Consider the following 23,089-nt stretch of genomic DNA (forward strand, 5'->3'; position numbering starts at 1 on the left):
TGATCTCGGGGTTGTGGGATCGAGCGCCATGTGGGGGTTCTGTTCTCAGCATGGAGTCTGCTTGAGATTCTTTCCCCTTTCCTCACCCCCCACCCCCGCTCCTCCCCCCATTCATACTCTCTATCTCAAAGAAATAAATAAGTAAAATCTTTTTTAAAAATGGAAAACCTAAATATAAGCATTAAAACTATACAACTCTGAGAAGAAAACACAGGAGTAAATCTTCATGACTCTAGGTTGGGCAATGGTTTCCTAGATATGATACCAACATCACAGCAACAAAAACAAAAGAATAGATACATCGGATTTCATCAGAATTTAAAGCTTTTGTGCTTCAAAGACTAGGTCAAGAAAATGAAAAGACAATCTACAGAGTGGGACAAAATATTTGCAAATCATATAAATCTGATAAGGGTCTAGTATCCAGAATATATGAAAAACTTACAACTCAACAACAAAAAGACCAAAAAAAACCTGTTAAAGAGTAAGCAAGAGATTTAAATGGGCATTTTCAAAAGAATCTATACAAATGGCCAAGGCACATGAAAAGATGCTCAGTGTCATTGGCCACTTTATTAGGGAAGTGCAAATCAAAACTATAATGAGACGCCACTTCACACCCACTAGGATGGCAATCAACCAACCAGCCAACCAATCAATAACTAGTATTGGTGAGGATCAGAGAAACTGAAGCCCTCACCCACTGCTGGTATGAATGTAAAATTGTACAGCCACTGTGGAGAAGAGTCTGGCAGTTCCTGAGCAAGTTAAATATAGAGTTACCGTTTGACCAGCAATTCCTAGGTACATACCCAAAAGAAATGAAAATAGGTACTCAGACTAAATCCTTGCATGTGAATGTTCATACAGCCAAAAGGTGGAAACAGTGCAAATGTCCATCAACTACTGAATGGATAAATAAAATGTAAGACAGCCATAAAATGGAGTATTATTGAGCCACAAAAAGGAATGAAGCACTGATACATGCTGTAACAATGGATAAACCTTAAAATCATTATGCTTAGTGAAAGAAGCCAGACACAAAAGGTCTCATATTGCATATGATTCTCTCTATCTGAAATGCCCAGAATAGGAAAATCCATAGAGAGGGAAAGTAGATTAGTGGTTGCCAGGTGCTGAGTGCTGGGGTGTGAGGGGGAGGGGAGGAGTAATGGGGAGCAGCTGTACCAGGGGTACAAGGTCTCCTTTTTGGGTGATGAAGACATTCTGGAACCCGACAGTGCTAACGGTTGCATGACACTGTGAATTTACTAAATGCCCCTGAATTTTAAAATGATTAAATCGTAAATTTTATGCTATGTGTATTTTACCACGAGAAAGGATAAATAGATATATAAATTATCCATGGGGGGAAAAAGTACATGTAAACTAATGTCAAGTAAGTAGAGGACAACACAACTTGGCAGAAATCATGGATTAAAAAGAGAAAAGTACTGGGGCGCCTGGGTGGCTCAGTCGTTAAGCGTCTGCCTTCAGCTCAGGTCATGATCCCAGGGTCCTGGGATCGAGCCCCGCATCAGGCTCCCTGCTCCGCGGGAAGCCTGCTTCTTCCTCTCCCACTCCCTCTGCTTGTGTTCCCTCTCTTGCTGTGTCTCTCTGTCAAATAAATAAATAAAATCTTTAAAAAAAAAAAAGAGAGAAAAGTACTTAGAGATATAGGAAATAACCATATTAAGTAAAGGATTTATGGTTTGTAATTTTTGTACAATGGCTAAAATAATAAAATATTCTAAAGTTGTGCCTATATCAGTACTGAAGGGCAGCATCAGATGCTTCTAGTGGACCAGCAAGATAAGGATGATGCTGAAAATTATCCTCTGCCCTGGTTCTGGCAACTTGTCCTCCTTTGAGCCTTCAGGGAGGTGTTGCCCATGACTGCCCATCCTCCCATTCACCAGTGGAATTTGTTTCTGGTTTTTCTACCTTAAGAAATAACCAGTTTCGGGCGTCTGGGTGGCTCAGTCGGTTAAGCGACTGCCTTCGGCTCAGGTCATGATCCCAGGGCCCTGGGATCGAGTCCCACATCGGGCTCCCGGCTCAGCGGGGAGCCTGCTTCTCCCTCTGACCCTCTCCTCTCTCATGCTGTTTCTCTCTCGCTCGCTCTCTAATAAATAAATAAATAAAATCTTTAAAAAAAAAAAAAAGAAATAACCAGTTTCTTTTCCTTCTACCCCTTTTTCCTTCCAGTCCTTCCTGAACATTGCTTCTGATTCAACCTTCCCAGACCTAGGGCATCAACTCAGTTGTGTAACTTCCTGGCTCAGAAGCCATGGCCAGGCAAAGGTGTATGAGGGTTCTTCAGAGGGTGATGAAAATATTCCCTATCTTAACTGTGGCAGTTGTTACTCAACCTATTACATTTGTCTTATTGTATTAGGGTCCATCCCCAATGACCTCATTTAGCCCTAGTTACCTCTATAAAGGCCTATTTACAAATACAGTCACATTCTGGGGTGGTTAGGACTTCAAAATATGAATTTTAGGGGGTCAACTGAGCCCATAATAGTGTACCTGGTGGCAACAGCCCTGCATTCCATAGAAGGTGGAGGCTGGTGGTGAGGGCCTCTGAAAACATTAAAAATCCTTTGTGTGTATCACAAAGGGTGACACTGAAAGTCCAAGGGCTTTTCCCATGTTCCTGATTTGGACGCCATTTTGTGGCCAACATAGTCATGACATGAGCATGATCACAGAGTCATTAGCTCAAGCACCCAAAACTTGTGTGTGACATTCTACCCAAACTCTCTCTTTTTTTTTTAAAGATTTTATTTATTTATTTGAGACAGAGAGAATGAGAGACAGAGAGCATGAGAGGGAGGAGGGTCAGAGGGAGAAGCAGACTCCCTGCCGAGCAGGGAGCCCGATGCGGGACTCGATCCCGGGACTCCAGGATCATGACCTGAGCCGAAGGCAGTCGCTTAACCAACTGAGCCACCCAGGCGCCCTACCCAAACTCTCAATATGTAAGTGGAATCTCAGGTAAAGATTGGCAAAAGAAATTGCTCTTATAACCAGAAGTATCTGAAAAGCTATTTGGTCCATAAATAACAATGCCTGTGGTAGGAAAAGTCTCTGTTCCTAAGGGCGTTAGAAGACTAAGGCCTGGATCCATCAGACTTATAGAGGATGAGAAATATGTAGAGAGAAGGAGTGTAAGCATGGTGATCACACCTCCAGCTTTTTTATGAAAGCATTTTAACAGATAAACTGCAAAGGTGGTCAGTAGCAAAATTTGCAAAATCCTACGGAAGTTAAAGAGCAGTAAAATATTTCTTTGGCTTACTGATCATACAAGGAAAAGGGCTTTGGGAAACAGCCTGGCAGTTCCTCCAATGGTTAAACACACAGGTACCATATGACCCACCAATTCCATTCCTAGGTATAAACAAGAGAGAAATGAAAACATATGTCCACACAAAATCTTATCCATGAATAATGCAGCAGTATTATTCATAATAGCCAAAAAGGGAAAACAACCCAAATGTCCATTGGTTGTTGAGAGGATGAGCAAATGTGATATATCCATATAATGGAGTATTATTCAACTATAAAAAGGAATGAAGTACTGACTCACGCCACAACATGGATGGACCTTGGAAACCTTACGCTAAGTGAAAGAAGCCCAACTCATAAAACCACATTCTGTGTGATTCCATCTACATAAAATGTCCAGAACACGCAAATCCAGCAAATTAAGGGCTTGGGAGAGAGGAGGGAAGTTGTGGGGGGCGACAGCTAAGGGATGCAGGGTTTATTTCTGGGGTGATGAAAATGTTCTAAAATTGACTGTAGGGATGGTGGCACAATTCTATCAACTGTACACGTTAAGTGGGTGAATTGTATGGTATGGAGTTATATCTCGATAAAACTGTTTTCTTAAAAAAGAAAGTACAAGGGAAGCAAAACTGAAGGTCCATGCTGCTGCTGCTAATCTTCCAAAGGACAAAGGACTACGGCATCAGGAAGCTGGAAAACCTGCTAAAAGCTGTTCACATTGTTGATGCTAACCAAGAAGCAAGAAGGAAAAGAAAAAAACAAACAAAAAGTATCACTAAAATCTCTCAGTAATATTCTCTGTGATAGTGCCTTTTGAGAATACAAGGTACAGGGATTAAGGCTGCTTTTTTTTTTTTTTAAAGATTTTATTGATTTATTTGACACAGAGAGAGAGACAGCGAGAGAGGGAACACAAGCAGGGGGAGTGGGAGAGGGAGAAGCAGGCTTCCCACTGAGCAGGGAGCCCCAGGACCATGACCTGAGCCAAAGGCAGACGCTTAACGACTGAGCCACCCAGGCGCCTCTTAAGGCTGCTTTTTTAAAAAACCCTTTTCTTTGGGGGAACTTAAAGTATACCAAGTCGAGTCTGGAACATTTGCCAAAGACAAGAAAACCGCCCTAACCCAGGCAAACGTTGCAGTGTTGAGAAGTCCATAAAGATGATAAAATATAAAAAGAATCAGAAACTGCTGATGCGTTGAGACCAAGTCCATGCAGTAAAAGCTGCGTGCAACTGGGGAGGGTGGGAGGGAAGGATATTTACTCTTTTTCAATCGGTTTCTTTTCTGAGCACAAGTGCTTTTATGTCCTCCTGAAAATGCAGAACCCACTGAGTGTGGAAACACAACCCCGGTCTTTGTTCCGCTCCGGAGTGGACGGGTTTTGCCATTCCAGTTTTGGCTGTTCCTCAAGATCGTGAAAAGCAGCGCACTCTGGTTTCTGAAAGTTCAGCAGGTCACCACTCCAGATGGAGCACAAGACGGAGGAGCACTTTCAAGCACAAAAGAGGAGTAAATGTGTCACTGCTGCCTGAGGAAACTTACCATTTCTCGGCCCCTCCTCTTCACCCGCACAACACTTCGTGTATTTTTACCACACTGATGACTTGGTCCCTCTTGAGTCACTTAAGTGCACAGACGAAGCCTTGTCTCTGTATCCCAGTGCCCAGCCCAGGGTCCAGCGCAGAATGGATTCTCAGAAAATTAGGTGGTTGATGCTACTATACATGTCTGTGTACTTCAGTCTGCCTGGGCTGCCATAGCAAAATGCAGGCCTACCTCAGAGATATTGCGGGTTCCGTTCCAGACCACTGCAATACAGTGTATATTGCAATAAAGTGAATCCAACGGGTTTTTTGGTTTCCCAGGGCATAAAAAAGTCATGTTTACACTATAGTCTATTCAATGTGCAATAGCAGTGTCTGAAAAAACAACGTACATACTTTGGTTAAAAAATAATTTACTGGGCGCCTGGGTGGCTCAGTTGGTTGGGCGACTGCCTTCGGCTCGGGTCACGATCCTGGAGTCCGGGGATCGAGTCCCGCATCGGGCTCCCTGCTCGGCGGGGAGCCTGCTTCTCCCTCTGACCCTCCCCCCTCTCATGTGCTCTCTCTTATTCTCTCTCAAATAAATAAATAAAATCTTTAAAAAAAAATAATTTACTGCTAAAAACTGGTAACCATCATCTGAGCTTCCAGCAAGTCCACTGTTTTGCTGGTGGAGGGTCTTGCGTTAATGTTGACGGCTGCTGACTGATCAGAGTGGTGGTTGCTGAAGCCTGGAGAGGTTGTGGCAGTTTCTTTTTTTTTTTTTTTTTTTAAAGATTTTATTTATTTATTTGAGAGAGAGAGTGAGAGAGAGAAAGAGCACAAGAGGGGGGAGCGGGAGAGGGAGAAGCAGACTCCCTGCTGAGCAGGTAGCCCGACGCCGGGACTCGATCCCGGGACTCCAGGATCATGACCTGAGCCGAAGGCAGTCACTTAACCAACTGAGCCACCCAGGCGCCTGGTTGTGGCAATTTCTTAACATAAGATAACAGCGAAGTCTGCCGCATCAATTGACTCTTCCATTCGTAGGCTATTTCTCTGCAGCACGCAATGCTGTTTCACAGCATTTTATCCAAAGTAGAACTTCTTTCAAAATTGGAGTCAGTCCTCTCAAACCCTACCATTGCTTAGCTGATGGTAATATCCTAAATCCTCTGGGGGCGCCTGGGCGGCTCCGTTGGTTAAGCGGCTGCCTTCGGCTCAGGTCATGATCCCGGGGTCCTGGGATCGAGCCCTGGCGTCGGGCTCCCTGCTCAGTGGGGAGTCTGCTTCTCCCTCTCCCTCTGCCTGCCTCTCTGCCTACTTGTGCTCTCTCTCTATCTCTCTGTCAAATAAATAAATAAAATCTTTAAAAAAAATATTCTAAATCCTCTGTTGATATATATATATTTATTATTTATTCATGAAAGTCAGAGAGAGAGAGAGAGGCAGAGGCAGAGGGAGAGAAGCAGACTCCCCGCCTAGCAGGGAGCCCGATGCGGGACTCGATCCCAGGACCCTGGAATCATGACCTGAGCCGAAGGCAGACGCTTAACCATCTGAGCCACCCAGGCGCCCCTCTCTGTTGATATTTTTAAAATCTTCACATCGTCTTTGCCAGGAGTAGATGCCACCTTAAGAAACTACTTTCTTTGCTCATCAATAAGAAGGAACTTCTCATCCTTTCAAGTTTTTAAGACTCAAAGTAATCTATCACATCTTCAGGCTCCATTTCTAATTCTGGTTTTCTTGCCATTTCCACCTCATCTGCTGAAGTCCTCAGCCCCTAAAAGTCATCCGTGGGGGTTGGAACTGACTTCTTCCAAGCTCTTGGTAAAGCTGATATTTTGACCTCTTCCCATGCATCATGAATGTTCTTATGGCATGTAGAATGATGGATCCTTTCCAGAAGGTCTTCAATTTACTTTGCCCAGATCCATCAGAGGAATCACTGTCTATTCATGGCAATGATAACCTTACAAAACGTATTTCTTATGCAATAAGACTTGAAAGTCAAAATTACTCCTTGATCCATGGGCTGCAAAACGGATGTTAAGTAGGAAAACATTAATCTCATTGAACATCTCCATCAGAACTCTGGGGTGACCAGGTGCACTGTCCATGAGCAGTAATATTTTTAAAGGAATCTTTCTTTCTGAGCAGCAGGTGTCAACACTGGGGGTTTTAAAGTATTTAGTACACCGTGTTGTAAACAGATGTGTTGTCACGCAGGCTTTGTTGTTCCATTTCTAGAGCACAGGCAGAGTAGATTTAGCATAATTCTTAAGGGTCCTAGGATTTGGAGAATGGTAAATGAGCATTGGCTTCAACTTAAAACCACCAGCTGCATTAGCCTCTTACAAGAGTGTCAGCCTGTCTTTTGAAGCTTTGAAGCCAGGCATTGACTTCTCCTCTCTAGCTATTAAAGATAGAATCTTCAATGGAAGGCTGTTTTGTCTACATTGGAAATCTCTTGTTTAGTGTAGCCACCTTCATTAATGATCCGAGCTAGATCTTCTGGATGACTTCCTGCAGTTTCTACATCAGCACTAGCCGCTTCATCTTGCACTTTGACGTCATGGAGACAGCTTATTTCCTTAAACCTTGTGAACCCACCTCTGCCAGCTTCAGACTTATCTTCTGCAGCTTCCTCACCTCTCTCAGCCTTCACAGAATTGAAGAGAGTTAGGGCTTTGCTCTGGATTAGGCTTTGTTTTAAGCAAATGTTGCAGATGGTTTGATCTTGTATCCAGACCACTCAAACTTTTTCCAGATCAGCGATAAGGCTCTTTCACTTTCTTTCTGGAGTAGTGATTTTAAATTCCTTCAAGAACTCTTCCTTTGCATTCACGACTTGGCTGTTTGGAGCTTTTGGCCTTCTTCACTAGGCTTAAACATTCCTAGCTTTGATTTAAAGTGAGGGACGTGCAACTATGCCTTTCACTTGAAAACTTAGAGGCCATTATAAGGTTATTAATTGGCCTAATTTCAATATTTCTGTGTCTCAGGGAATAGGGAGGCCTTACGAAGAGAGAGGGAGAGAGATGAGGGAATGACTGGTTCATGGAACAGTTAGAACACACATAACATTTATTGTTTGCTGTCTTATGTGGGTGAGATTCATGGCGCCCAAAACAATTACAATAGTTAACATCTAAGATCACTGATCACCATAACAAATATAATAATAATAATGAAAAAGTTCGAAATATTATGAGAATTACCAGAATGTGACACAGAGGCATAAAATGAGTAAATGCTATTGGGAAAATGGCCCCAACAGAGTTGCCAAAGGCAGGGTTGCCACATACCTTTAATTTGTTTAAAAAAAAAAAAAGCATTATTTCTGAAGCACAATAAAGTGCGATAGAACAAAGTATGCCTGTACCATGGGCTAGGTGGCTCAAACAACAGATTTATTTTTCATAGTTCTGGAGGCTGAAAGTCCCAAATCAAGGTGCTGGCAAGACAGGTCTCTTTCTGAGGCCTTTTCTCCTGGTTTGTGGGAGACTACTTGCCTGCTGGTTCACAGGACCTCTCTTTGGTGTGCTTGTGGGAAAGAGAGAATCATGTGCCGGCTTCTTCCTCTTCTACAGATACTAATCCCATCATGGGGTCCCACTCTCAAGACCTCATCTAACCCTAATTACCTCCCATAAGGCCCCATCTCTGAATACAATCCTATTGTGGGTTATGGCTTCAATGTATGAATTTGGGGGAAGACACAATTCTGTTCCATGAATATAGGCTTAACTCTTTTGTTGGAAGACATTTTCATTGTTTCTAGTTTTTGACAATTATGAATAATGCTTCTAAAAACATTGTTATACTTGCCTTTTGTACACACACCCAATCACACACATTTCTGATGGGAGTGCACCTAGGTGTCAAATTGATGGGTCACAGGAATAGGTATGTTCATTTATGGTAGATAAGGTCAAACAGTTTCGAAGTGGTAGCATGAACTTACCCTTTGTATGCCATTTGCCAGTTCTCCTCATCCTATCCTTGCCAACACCTGAGACCATCAGTCTTTCAAACATTTACCATTCTAGTAGGTATGTACTGGTTTCTCATTGGATTTTTTTTTTTAAAGATTTTATTTATTTATTTGACAGAGACAAAGCAAAAGAAGGAACAGACGCAGGGGGAGTGGGAGAGGGAGAAGCAGGTTTTCCGCCAAGCAGGGAGCCCGATGCGGGGCTCGATCCCAGGACCCTGGGATCATGACCTGAGCCGAAGGCAGACACTTAACGACTGAGCCACCCAGGTGCCCCTCATTGCATTTTTTATTATAAATTTTCATTTTCCTGATTCTAATGGGATTTGACATTTTTTTCATATTGTGCTGTCCACCTGGATATCTTCTTTTATAAAGTACCTGCTGCCCAATTTCTACTGAGTTGTCCTTAACATTTCTTGATCTGTGGGCATTCTTATATATGCTCAAGATGAACCCTGTCAGTTTTGTGTGTTATAAATATTTTCTCCCACTGTATGGCTTGTCTTTTTACTCTCTTAATGGTGTGTCTTTATAAAGAAAAAAGTCTTAAGTTCAATGTAGTCTAATTTATCAACTTTTTTTTCTATGATTAGTGTGTTCTGTGTCCCGTTTAAGAAATCTTCCCCATCTCAAAGTCATGAACATATTCTCATGTCAACTTTTAGAATTTTTATTATTTTACAATTCACATTTGGATCTATAGCCCTCACAAGACACATTTTAATTTTTATTGATGTGTAACTTAGAGAAAGTGCACAAATCTTAACCATTCAGCTTGATGAATTTATACACATGTATACAATGCTTTTTAAACAACATGGGCTTGAATTACGTGGGTCCACTTAGATGTGGGTTTTTTCTATAAATACAGTACAGTACTATAAATTTTCTCTTCCTTGTGATTTTCTTAATAACATTTTCTTTTTTCTAGCTTACTTCATTGTAAGAAAACAGTATATGATAGAGATAACATACAAAATATATATTAATCAATTGTCTATGTCAACGGTAAGGCTTCCAGTCAACAAAAGGCTATTAGTAGTGAAGTTTTTAGGAAGCCAAAAGTTATACGCAGGTTTTCGACTGTGCAGGAAGTTGATGACTGAACCCTCATGTTGTTTAAGGGTCAACTTGTGTGTGTGTATACTACCTAGATCAAGATAGTGAACATCTCTCACACCCTTGAGGGATCTCTCATATCTTTTTCAGTCAATAACCCCCAAAGGTAACAATACTGTGCCTGTAACACCATCAATTATTTTGCCTGTTTTTGAACTTTATATGCATGAAAGCATATATTTGGTGCTCTTTTGTGTCTGATTATAATTTGCTCAACATCACGCATGTGAGATTCATCCACGTTGTTGCATGTTGCAGCTCTTCGTTCATTTTCATTACTGTATTCCATCATATGACTACATCACAACTTATTTATCCACTCTCCTTCTGATGGACATGTGGATTGTTTCTTATTTCAGGGTATTATGAATAAAGTTCCTATGAATATTCTTGTACACATCTTTTGAAGGATATAAATACTCATTTCTTTTGGCTGTCTACCAGGATACACAAAATTTTGATGTTACCATACTACAAAAACTATTCAGATTTGTCAAGCTCTCCCTGTCAAGTACATATAACATATTTTAGTTGTTCCCACATCCATAATTCTTATTAGAAAAAAAGTGAAAACCTTTTCTACTTCTTTGAAATAATTTCAGACATACCCCAAATTGCAAAAACAACACAAAAAAAGTCCATATGCTCTGTATCAAAATTCCCCCATGTCAACATTTCACTATATTTGGTTTATCATTAATTATCCCATGTGCATGTTGGGGTGCGTGTGTGTGTGTGTGTGTGTGTGTGTATGTATGGTCTTGACAGTGTTGAAGAGTATAGGCCAGTTACTTTGTAGACTCTATGCATTTGGGTTTATGTGACATTTCCTCATGATCAGATTCAGGTTATGTGTTTGGAGCAAGAATACACAGATGTGATGCTGAGTTCTCAGTACATCATATCAGAAGGCACATGATGGTGATTTGTCTCTACTGCTGTTGCTAATTTTAATCACTTGGTTAAGGCAGTATCTGCCAGGTTTCTCCACTGTAATATCACTGTTTTTCCCTTTGTTATTAATCAGTGTCTTACGGGAAGATGCTTTGAGATTATGTAAATATCCTGTTTCTCGTCCTACTTTCATTTCCTAGTTTTACCATCCATTGATGATTCTTTTTAAAAATTTTAATTCCAGGATAGTTAACATACAGTGTTATTCTGTTCATGATTCTTGCCTGAAATAATTTTTATGGAAGTGATGAAAACTGGTTTTTGTTTTTAATACCTTCAAATTTTTCCAAAAAATCTTACAGTGATAATCAGGATTTCTCACAAATCCAACTGAAATCTAGAAGATCACCAGACATTTATCCGTAAAAATACCCCCAGAGTCACCTTGAAAGATTAAAAAAAATAAAACTGGCAAACTGGTGGTGGTGGCATTCTCAAGCAAAGTGCAGCCACCCCCTGGGAGCCTGAGAGTCAGCCAAAGAAGACAGAAAAGGAACTCTCCTACAAGTCTCCACTTCTGTGCAAACCACCCCCAGACCATCTTGGTGCAGGCTGAGAAAAGATGTTTTGCATGCTCAAAGCATCTCATTCTAGAAGGAGCACCTAGAATGGGGAGCAGGGGTCAAGTCCTGCAGATCCTGAGGGCCCCTGGGGTTCAGCCTGTGTCTTCTCTGGAGACAAAGCAGAAGGTGAACTTTGCCCTTTTCTTTCCAGGAGATTCTCACTCACCTTTCTAGCTTTCTGGAGGCTGGGACCTGCTCACCTGCTTAAGCAGCAGACCCAGCACAATCAATCCATAGAGATCCTAATATCCTGTGGGTTAACTAGTGAGGCTCTCTGGAAGCAAAGTCACCAAGTGAGTTGACATATAAGCAGATTCCAATTTATAAGTGGACGGAGTCCCAAAAGCTCATCCTTCAAGCCAAGGGTGAGAAATGCAGACTCTGCAGGTTAGCTCACAAAACCAATAACTCACAGGGCAGCTGCACAGATGACTGAAGACTGAGATGGGAACCTTCACCTAGAACATGATCCCTGCAAGATGAAGACTTTGACTGAAGCACCAGGAAGACAACCTGCCTCAACTTGTCCACCACAGTTTTACTCAGCAAGACCCACCTTAGCATGTCTGATGCATCAGGCCCATTGTGCTGAGCACTGGGGAACCAAGGATGGGTAAGATATGGCCTCTGCCCTTGAGAGCTTACAGCAATGGGAGGTTTCTGCCACGGGTAGACCCAGGGTCACCAAGACTCCAATGGATGGTGGAGCATGGGCCCCACAGTCCCAACAGCTGTATTCAGACTGGCTGGACATGAGCAGTCTCAAGGGGGAGGGCTGCCTGCCCATTGGGCGGCTAAGCCTGGCTGTGGCAAAGCACATTTCACTCAAAGGTATCCATCTACCAGTGGTTATATGGTGGTCCAATTTTACCAGGAAAGGAGACACATCCACCAGCTACTTCTTCTCTCTCCAACCCACAAAGTAATACATTTTTCATACTTGTATCTGTTGTTCTTGTTTTTATCAACCCCCTCTGTCATGTTCCTTGAAAACGTTAATATTTTCAAAGAAGAAATGAACGACAGTAGAAGGGTACCGTCTGATAAAAGGTCATCTTTTCTGCCTGAGTCCCCAACTCTGAAACCTGCAATTGCTGGACCAAGGCCACAGCTGGCTATAGTACTTCATTACTATATGTGGGATGCCACAATTTTAAGAGCATCATGACTTCCCCCCCCCCAAAGATTTTATTTTTATTTTTAAGTCATCTCTACACCCAACGTGGGGTTTGAACTTACAACCCTGAGATCAACAGTTGCATCCTTTAATGACTGAGCCAGCCAGGTGCCCCAAGCATCATGACTTTCTATGCCACCAAGAAAGACAAAAAGCTGCCAGGTGAACAACGACACAAAGGAAGACAACACAGCCCAACTTCAATAGCTGTTAACATGTCAACAAAGATGCACCCAGGAATCAATCAAAAATGATCATTCTGGTTAATCTGACCTGCTCCAAGTGCTGTGTGCTAGGTGTTGAGACAGGAACACAGGAGGAGACAAAAGGCCATCCCAGTCAAATGGGGAAACACACTCAACATCTAAACTTTACTTCTTCTGTCCTCCCCCCCCCACCAAGCCCCCAACACCAACCAGCCAGGACCTATTCCTCCTCCATCGCACTCATATTCTTTCCAGGCTAAGATGTGAAGCCATCTGGTTTCACCATGCTCCCTCCTCTCCCATTCAGCCCAGGGACTGCAACTCCATCTGCCCACCTCATCCCACTGCAAACCCCGAAATCCTGCAAACCCAAGCCCAAAGCCTGGAACGTTCAGTCTCCCTCCGCAACCCTCCCACTCTCCATCGCTGTCCCACGGTATGATTTCAACATGTTGCCCCACTTTTTGTTCTTTTGCTTTCCTCCCTACCAGAAAAATAAAATAACCTGTCTTAAAGTGTGGCCATGAGGTCAGATAATTATAGAATCCAAAATGCTTCGAGCCTTGATTTTAAAAAAAAAAAAAGGATCCAAGATTAACTGAGACTATGACAACAGCCCTGTTTTTATGAATATCGCTTTTTTCAAGATGCCTTACTCCTAACACCATGCTTTATGTCCATCCTTTTAAACAAATATTTAATAGCTTAGGAATGTTAGTGAGGGCAGAGGCTCTGGTTAGCACGGCCTCAGCTCGCAATCTGAAAGATGAAACGAGTTTTATCCACAAAGAAAAGTCAAACAGTCTCCAGTATTATAAACTGCACATCCATCAAACTAGGCATGGGCTGGGAACAGAGCCTTTCTGGAAAGAAAATAGCAGCTACCCTTTGTGCCCTAGGGAAACCCTGGAAAAACACGCACACACAAAACCACCAAATCAACCAAAACGTAAACTAATTCTCAAGTTAGTTTGAAGACAGTTCCGTCCCAACAAAGCAAACGATGCTTTGGCGACACTTCCACCCAGGAGAGTAGGGCCAGCCCTGGGTCCAGCAAGGCGCCCGGGGTTGGAGTAACACGCAAGCACACGGTTGAACCGGGAAATCCAGGAGAGCGCAAACAAGGAGGCGGGCGGCTGTGCCAGGTCTGACCTACAGCGACCTTGGGACGGTCGGCAGTCCTAGCTGGGCGGGCAGGGCAGGGCTAAGAGGGCTGGGGAGGGTGCGGAAGCCCGGGCACAGGCCTGGAGGAGGACGGTGGGGCTGGAACGACGGAAGACCGGGCTGGGGAGAGGAGCGGGTTCCTACCTTCAAGGCCGCAGGGGCCTTCCCGCGTCCCCAACGTTGCGCCGGCAGGTCGCACCTGGGCAGGCAACAGCCGTCCAGCATCCGAGAGTGCGCGCCGCCGCCGGCGCCCCCCCAACCCCGCCACGTGCGCCCCCACGTGCACGCCATGCCGCGCGCACTTCCGGCCGCGCGCCGGAAGCCCACGGGTGGGCGGTGCTCCCCGCCGCAGAGGCCCTAGGGCCACGCCCAGCACCCGCTCACCTCTCTGAGCTTTGGATCTGCGCCGCCCATTTTACGCGCAGTAGAGTCGCGGGATCCTCCCGTGGGGACCAGGGCTTCCGGACCGATGAGGACAGGGAGGCCCAGAGGGAAAGGGCCGCTTGCCAAGGCACACCGACAGAAGGGGGCGACGCCAAGATTTGAACCCTGGCCCACGGAGGCCTCTCCACCATCAGACCACTTGAGATCTTTGCCAAGTAAAGACGCTGACCGTGTTGTGTGTTGAGAGCGCTCCTCTTATAACCACCGTCCGGATAATTATTCACCCCGTTTTGCTTTGAGAACAGATGGGTCTGTCCTAGGCATGTGTAGCTGAGTGTGTGTGAGTGTGTGCGGCTGTGTGCGCGCGCTTTGGAGGATGTCGGCCCCGGCAGATTCACACTCGACACAAACTGGTCGAGCCCCCACCCTGTGCCTGGCCCCGAGCTAGGCCATTTACACACACTGTTTCTCGTCATCCTCAGCCCGTCCTGTCATCAATTAAAACTCATATCCTACTCTTCTGGGGCACTGATTTTTAATTAGGCATCCTGAATAGCTAATTAATCGTCCTCCTGCGTGGTTTTCCAGGCAGGAGGGCGGTAGAGCTGTGCTGAGCTGGCCAAAGCTACCGCGGGCACTCTAGCTAAGCCCACATACCCTGAGGGAGCCCCTCTTCCGGGGCCAGGACATGAGGGAGAGAAGGCAGAGGCCTTGGTGTGTTGGAAGGCCTTCCTAGCAACACTGCTAACTTGACCTTTACTTCCTTTGATCAGCTCCGCTAGGAGTTTGGGCTCATGTATTCATCTGACTTCCATTTGTTAAAAGGGATATTGAAGAGGTTGAAAGCCCATCTGAACTTCCTGTTCTTTGGAGAATGCCTGCCATTTTATTTTTTATTTAAAATTTTTTTTTTTACTCCTGCCATTTTAAATGTTTTAAACATACATAGGTAGATTCATTTTAATGAGCGTCATTTAAAAGTTTAATATGAAGAGACCGAGTGAGCCAGCCCCAGGCAAAGTTGAAAATATTAACCTATACAAGAATAATTCTTTTTCTTTTTTAAGATTTTATTTATTTGAGAGAGAGAGGGGGATGGAAGGAGAGGGGAGAGCACAGAGAGAGAGTGAGAGGGAGAACAGACTCCCCAATGAGCAGAGAGCCCGATGTGGGGCTCCATCCCAAGACCCTGAGATCCCAGGACCCTAAGATTGTGACCTGAGCCGAAGGCAGACACTTAACCGACTGAGCCACCCAGGCGCCTGCAGAACAATAATCCTTCTTCAGGATACAAACGCTTCCACCAACATTAGCTCATTCCATCTTCACTGTGAGCTGGAGGGCACTTTGACTATCATTTTCCAGGGAAGAAATTGAGGCTTAAAGGCCACCTGCCTGGCCCAGGGCCATGCACTGGGCTATGAGAGCCCACATTTAAGCCCAGGGCTCTCATTGCTACTGGCCTGTCTTTCCCCACGTCTCCCAGAGTTTTGCTCTCATTTTAGTACCTGTTGTTCTCACTTCTTTGTGTTGAGGCCCTGTGTCCTTGAGGCCCTCCACATTTCTCCACATTTCAATAACCAGAGGACTTTGGAAGGAGAGAAAAGGAGGTTTGGCCAACAGGGCTGCCTCAGGTGGCTCAGGGACTCCAACAGAGGCCCTCCTCTGGGCCTGGTCATGCCAACTGAGCTCAGTCTCCTCCTCCTCCTAGGATCTCTTGTTTCTTCAACCCCTGCTCTGCAGAACCACATGCTATGTGGTGACTTGATATCTTAGCCCGGTTAAAAAGCTGTGTTCCCAAGAGCCCTCTGAATAGTGACCCTAGAGCTGGGATTGACTCAGGGGAGAGGGGCTTTAGGCAAGTTGGCCTTGCTCCTTCCCAGGACCCCGACTTCCATCGGCCAGCCTGGAGGGACACTTTCAATTATTTTATTCATTTATTCTCCTTCATGTAATTATCTTTTATTGATCATCTAGCAAGTGCTACATGCACTATATACATTGTAATTCAATCCTTTTTAATGACCCTACAAAAGGGAAATTGGAGGTTCAGAGAGGTTAAGTTGCCCAAGTTATAGAGCTGCTAGTTGCAAGACCTTCTGAACCCATGTTTCTCTGACACCTCAGTGTATACCTTTTCTTCCATACTCCACTGTTTGATTTCAAAAGAGGTATTGGAGAAAAGATTAAAAAAAGAATCAAAACCACAAAGAGAAGGAAGAGCCACATTTTGGCCAGAGGGGCTAATGTGATTATGTGAATGAATATTAAGCCTGTCTCTGAGCTTCTTGGAAGCAAGAAATAAAAGTGTGGGGGCGCCTGGGTGGCTCAGTTGGTTAAGCAACTGCCTTCAGCTCAGGTCATGATTCTGGAGTCCCGGGATCGAGTCCCACATCGGGCTCCCTGCTTAGCAGGGGGTCTGCTTCTCCCTCTGACCCTTCCCCTCTCATGCTCTCTGTCTCCCATTCTTTCAGATAAATAAATAAAATCTTTAAAAAAAAAAAGAAAGAAAAGTGTGTGTGTGGGAGGGGCATGGACACAAGGGTCTACATGCTTCTCTAATACAGAGTCTCTATGGTAGAAGGAAATAAAAGTTTTTCCTTATTTTCAATTACAAAAGTAACTTCTCATATAGGATCTTATACAAGGACATTATGTAACAAAATTAAGAAAAATTTCAATAACCAGGTACAGCAAAACACAGATAAACAATTGTCCTGTGTAATGCATCCATCCATTCAGTAGTCATTCAACAAACACCAAGCAGCTATCACGCATTGGCTGCCCAGATGCAAAACACACAAAAAAAGGTAATTACGCTGTGTAATCAATCTCCTAATGGAAGCGGGCCCAGTACTCTAGGAGCACACACAAGTGGGATAACAACCCCGTGGGTGGAAGTCTGATGACCTCACAGACGAGATAACATTTGCCCACAGTCCTGGAGTTGGAGTTGGAATACCAACTCGTTTCCAAAAGAAGCATTCAAGGAAAAGGGAATAGAATGTGCGAAGGCATGAATGTAAATGGTGTGTTTGAAGACTGGATTGTCAGTGATCAGTGGGGAAGGACAGAACACGTAGGTGACAGCCAGCCTGAGGAGAACCTTGAGGGCCATACAAAGGGTTTTCTTGGCAGTATATGTGATTGAGTACTGAAGGGACAGAGAAAGGTAGAGATGGGGGTAGGCAGTTTAGCTGGGGAGGGCGGGCTGGGAGTGGAACGAGGGCTCTGGTAAGGCCTGAATGACAGAAATGGTCCCTGGAGATCAACCTCTAGTGGAGGAAGAAGAGCCAAGAGACTGAAAGGCAAGGTAGAGGAAGCTTAGTTTGAGTGAAGGCAAGGACAAGGCAGCTAACAACAGGAAGATGTCTAAAAGAATGAGGTTATAAACAGAGTCTGGGGGTTGGCAAATGGGGGGCCAAGGGTGAACTTAGCAACAGAATTTCAGGGCACAGTGGGGTCAAACAGTAGGTTGGGTGACATCGTAAGTGGCCACTGAAGAGGTAGACAAACACAGGGAGAGAGCTGTTCTTCCAGAAGTCTGGAAGTGGATGGAAGAGGCACTGACCTGAGAAAAGACTAGGGTCTCAGCATCCTTGAAGCCAAGGGAAGGGGCCTGATGCAGGGAGAGGGTGAAGAGCCCAGCAGGTGAAGGGGCAGCCTTGGGGAGGAGAGACCCTGTTCCTCCAAGACCAGGGGGGAGGGGACGAAGGAAACGGAGGAGGAGGGTGAAGAAGAGGAGGGAAGGGAGGCTGACTCTCAGTGAAATACAAGATGGGCAGGGCACAGTGAAGGAAAGAACCACCAAGCTCCCAACATGGAGGGTTCAGCCAAGAGTGACAGTCACAAGCCTCTCGTGGTGTACACTTTTCTCTGACAGTGCTTGCCAACTTGGAAGAAGGAACCCAGAAAACAGATGGTTGGGCATATTTAGCATTGGGTACCATGGACAACCTGGGAATGACAGTGTAGTTGAACCATTGAGCAGGACATCATCCCAGGCAGAGAACCATGCTGATCACTCTCTGTGTGCCCCTCTGGATCCCCCTCCACCCCTGCTCTTCGCCTGGGGGGCTGTCATCCATGGGTGGCATCGAGGGACTCCCTTGCCCTCTGGTTGCCGGTTAGGGTCACTTTGCTCCTCACCTCCACCCTACCCTCTCTGCCAAGGCTCTAGCAGCTCCTCCTGCTGTTCAGCACTCCCCAGGTGCAAATACCATTGGGCCCAGGGTGGCCGTCCCTGGTCCTCAAGATCCCTGGGGGCTGCCTAAACCCCGCCACCCGTCTGCAAACAGCCCTTTACTCACCTCTTCTGTGCGGGTCAGTGGGGCCTGACTGACCCAGGAAGAACAGATCCCATGGGCCTGCCCAGCAGGCTGATGGAGGGAGATGAAGGGAAGAGGGGAAAGGAAGAGATGGCATGGGGGGAGAGAGGAAGATTAGGATTTCCCAGGTGGAGCTTATGTTCCTCTCTGGAAGGGTAAAGGGGGCTCCGTGGGATGGGGAAGAGGGTTATGGGGTGAGAGAAGGGTTCTGGGAGAGGAAGGGTGGCAATTCACATTTGCTCCTGTATGGCCCCACTGGTTGACCACAACCAGTGCTTTTGTTTCTTACACACACACCCGTCCCCCCCCACACCCACCCACCCACCCACGTGCGCATGCGCACACACACACACACACACACAGAAGAATCCTCCTTTGATCCCTCTGAGCCCCAGCGCATGAGCTCAGGCCTCATGCTGACCACAGTTCCAGGTGACCCATTTCAGATTTGTGGCATCTGCACAAAAACATTTCATTTGTTCTGACCTGGCTTTGCTGCCAGAAGAGTCCTAGCTCCCAGCAGGCTGCAGGACATTCAGCCACTTTATCACACTTTCCTCAGGCCTCCTTAGGTAGCCCTTGAGGTCCGGGCTGTCCCTGGCTGAAGCAGGATCCCAGCAGGCCTGCACACAGCAACTGTCTCCCCCTTACCCGACTCGTTATAATTAAAAATTGGCCCTACACATGCCTTTGTAAGTGGTCAGGGTCTCTGTGGCCCAGCCAGAGCAACAGAAATGCAGATTAAGTCCCTTTTATGACCCCATTCTTTCAAGCTTGTGAGAACTCTGCCCAAACTAAGAACAAGTTCTCACCCCTTCCACTTTCTTGTGATCTATTTGAGGAAGAAGCCACATTTTATTCCCTTTGAATAGGGACTAGCCTTGGCCCATGGGAAGGACTCAATACAACCTCCTTAACATTCAGAGTCTCTGCAAGTCAATAAGATAAAGGACCTCCCCTAGTAAGAATATGAATAGCCAATTAAAAAATGTTTTCTTCATTTCTGGATAGGTAATACATTTTCTGGTAATATATATTTTTGTAATTGATATTCACTTATATATCTGTATATTTTAAGAAAAATCCCTTAGGGGGCACCTGGGTGGCTCAGTTGGTTAAGCGTCTGCCTTCGGCTCAGGTCATGATCCTAGGGTCCTGGGATTGAGCCCCACATCGGGCTCCCTGCTGAGCTAGGACTCTTCTGGCAGCCTGCTTCTCCCTCTGCCCCTTCCCCCTGCTCATGCTCTTGCTTGCTCTCTCTCTCAAATGAGTAAATAAAAAATCTTAAAAAAAAAAAGAAACATCCCTTATATGTGCATTTGTTTGAATATGTCTATATGAGCATGGAGCAGTGATTCTCAATCAGGGTGATTTTGCCCTCCAAGGGACACATGGCAATGGCTGAAGACATTTTTGGTTGTCACCACTGGGGAATGCGAATGGCAGAAATGCTAAAAATCCTACAATGCACACAGGACTGCACCCTACCCTGGAAAGAATTATCCTATCCAAAATACCAATGGTGTTGAAGTTGAGAAACCCTGGCATAGAGAAAGGAAAATAAATGGAAAACCATAAAACTGTTAATATTGAACCTTTTCCTCACTCACCATATATGTTTGACTTATTACAATATGTATTTTGACCACTAAAAATTATCCTATAAAAGTAAAAATATAATACTCAGTGAAAGTTTCTTATTTTGGCAAAGACAATGATGGAGCTGGAGTAGGGGAGACTGTTTCCCAAGGAGACATTAGGGGGTAGGGGTGTGAGCAGAGGGTAGTGGGAGCTGGAAGCAGCAGGGCGTGGGTGGGGATGCTTAGAGACTGGTCCTGACATAGGAGCTCACCTGCAAAGTCTGAAGAATCCCAGGTCTTTTGTGAGCTGAATAAGGACTTGCAAAAATGTCCTATGATTAGGCATAAACCTTATTTCCATTTCATAGACTGGAGTGAACCAGTCTTGTGGTCAGGCAGCAGGGAATCATAACTCCTCACAACTGCATTTCTCACTGGCCTGCTGAGAGTTGGGTTAGGTGCTTCTTGGCAAAGAGGGGTCAATGAAGATGGAAAAACTCTGGCTTAAACCACAGGTGAATTAAACAGGATTCTTCACTGCAGGCCTAATCAGAGCCTTTAATGTGCTAGAATGTGCATCTCCAAGAGGGAATTCAGTAAATGCAGGACTTCCCAAGTCCTTTTTACTGACAGCATCTCTTAAGACTAGGATTCTGGGAAATACTAATCTAGTCTAATCAATTTTACTGATGAGGAAATGGGTGGCCAAAAGAAAAGTAACTGGCTAGGCTAACTGGTGCAGTTCCATCCCAGGACACCTGTATTTCAGACCAATGCTTTTTCCCTAGCATTAAACATTTAACCACAGGTACAAATCAACCCTAGATTCTTGGGGAACGTTCCTAAGATTTATGGAAATTTTTCCCCCCAATTTAATTTGGAGCAGTTGCACTGGAGATTAAGAGAGAAAGGAGTAACACTGGAAGCCATTCAAAGCAAAACCCACCTTTCAAGAGGATCGAGACATTCTTTGCCTCAGAAGAGAGACCATTTTTTGCTTGGTGGAGGGGGCACCCATGAAGACCAAATATGCTCCCATGAAGGAATGCTCCACCAGGTCCTTTTGAAAATATAACCTGCATGGGACAGATGGAGACACCTGCGACTTCAATCCTCCCCAGTGTACCTCAAATTGACCTCACTGGGCCAGGAGAAGCCCTAGAAAACTTATTCTGTATAATCTCTCCAAGAAGTAAAGTGACTAAAATTTACTTGCTCCTGTTACATGCCGGGCCTCTAGAAGGCACTTGAGGATTCAAAGATGAATAGAGCATAATTCTTGCTCTGAAGGGAATCTCCATCTGGTAGGGAAACATATTCCATGGAGTCAGACTGAGATAGGGCTATACTGACAATGTGAACAAAGTCCTAGCAGCCAATGAGGGGCAGTGTTTACACTTTTGAATGCTGACCCTTCTAAGAAGCTTGCACACCTCAGCTTGCGGGCATCGGGAGCTATGGAAGATGTTTTCAGTTTTAACCAGAGAACTCTGGCCCAGGTACCTTCGGTGACTCCACTTCCCATTATCAACTTCCCTTCTTGCTCCCCTATTTTATTTGGGGCAAATTATGCTCAGAGACTGAGACTGTCTTTACTAACGATTTATTTAATACAGGTTCACTGAGGGAATTAAAATTTATAATATTTCACAAGTCAATAGCATAAGGATGTCTCTTTATAAGCTAATAAAGAAATAACAGACTTCAAACCAGTGACAGGTTAATTACGCTATTGTTCCAGGCAAGGGGAGATGAAAGTCCAAATTTAGTTGAGGTATACCTTTCCACACTGGGTAGAGTCAATCCTTCCAACTAAAAGCTGGATAAAGCTTCCAGCTTAGGATCCGCACTCCCAGGGCACCAGTGTTGGCAGGAAGGTATGCTGCTTCGACGAGACCACTAAACGGATTGTGCCACTGCCTACGAGTGCCAAGGCCGGGACAGATGCCCCTTCTCTAAGACTGCTGCAGGGTTTAACACCACTGCTGACCAAAAGTAGCCTCACTAGGGCAGGAGAAAGTGTCTCAAGATCTTCAGAGAACTATTTAGATCAAGAAAGAGTAGCCTTGCCCAGACTGAACACTCTCGAGGTGTTGGTCAAACCTCTTGGTTTTTAATGTTTAAAAGTCTTTTACACGATGGACCCACTGCTGCTACAGCGGTGTCAAGGACCTAACAGTCCTCTCCACGCCAGGGGCGAGAGTTCATTAAGTCCTAATACCCAACTTCAAAACGAGTTCAAACCACAAACAACTTTGTCCAAAACAAGCTTTCAAAACATGGATTTGAAATGATAACAAGTCAGGACACAACAGCGTCCCTTAACTTGTTCCTTGGTTAATAACCTCCGGGTAGAGCCCACCCCCTCACTCCACATCACCAAAGGTCTTGGTCCTGGGAGGGGCCCTAAATCTGGCCCAATCCTCCTTCCCCTCCCCGGTCCCACCTGAAGCCTGGACCTCATCCCCACAACGACTTCATCATCTCAGCGCCACTGTAACAGGAAACATGCTAGGACTGCGGGCAGGTCCTGCCCAAGTTCTTACAGACTGGGCCAATGCAACAAGTTCGCGATGCCTCACACTGCCTGGCGAACCCGCATAACAGTTAACACAGTGGCCTTCAGGAGCTAGCTCCTAAATTTAAGTCATTTGGGGAAAAAGAATAAAATAAATTTAAATCATTTGGGGGTCCAGCAAGTCTCTTGACAGACTCGGGCTTAACAAGTTCCATCAAGAAGCCTCCTCGTTTACAGAGCACAACTAGCAGGCAACACGCACAGGAACTCC

At 45.0% G+C, this 23,089-nt stretch overlaps 1 protein-coding gene across 1 annotated transcript in view; it reads right to left on the minus strand.

Moving 5' to 3' along the window:
• FAM178B (family with sequence similarity 178 member B) overlaps positions 1–23,089 on the minus strand; it is a 121,198-nt gene that overhangs the window by 97,829 nt on the left and 280 nt on the right. The gene's annotated exons all lie outside the window — the stretch shown is intronic.

The sequence above is a fragment of the Mirounga angustirostris genome, unplaced genomic scaffold, assembly GCF_029215605.1.
Source record: "Mirounga angustirostris isolate CCGP_5_RB_7025 unplaced genomic scaffold, mMirAng1.0.hap1 SCAF_10, whole genome shotgun sequence".
Lineage (NCBI taxonomy): Eukaryota > Metazoa > Chordata > Mammalia > Carnivora > Phocidae > Mirounga > Mirounga angustirostris.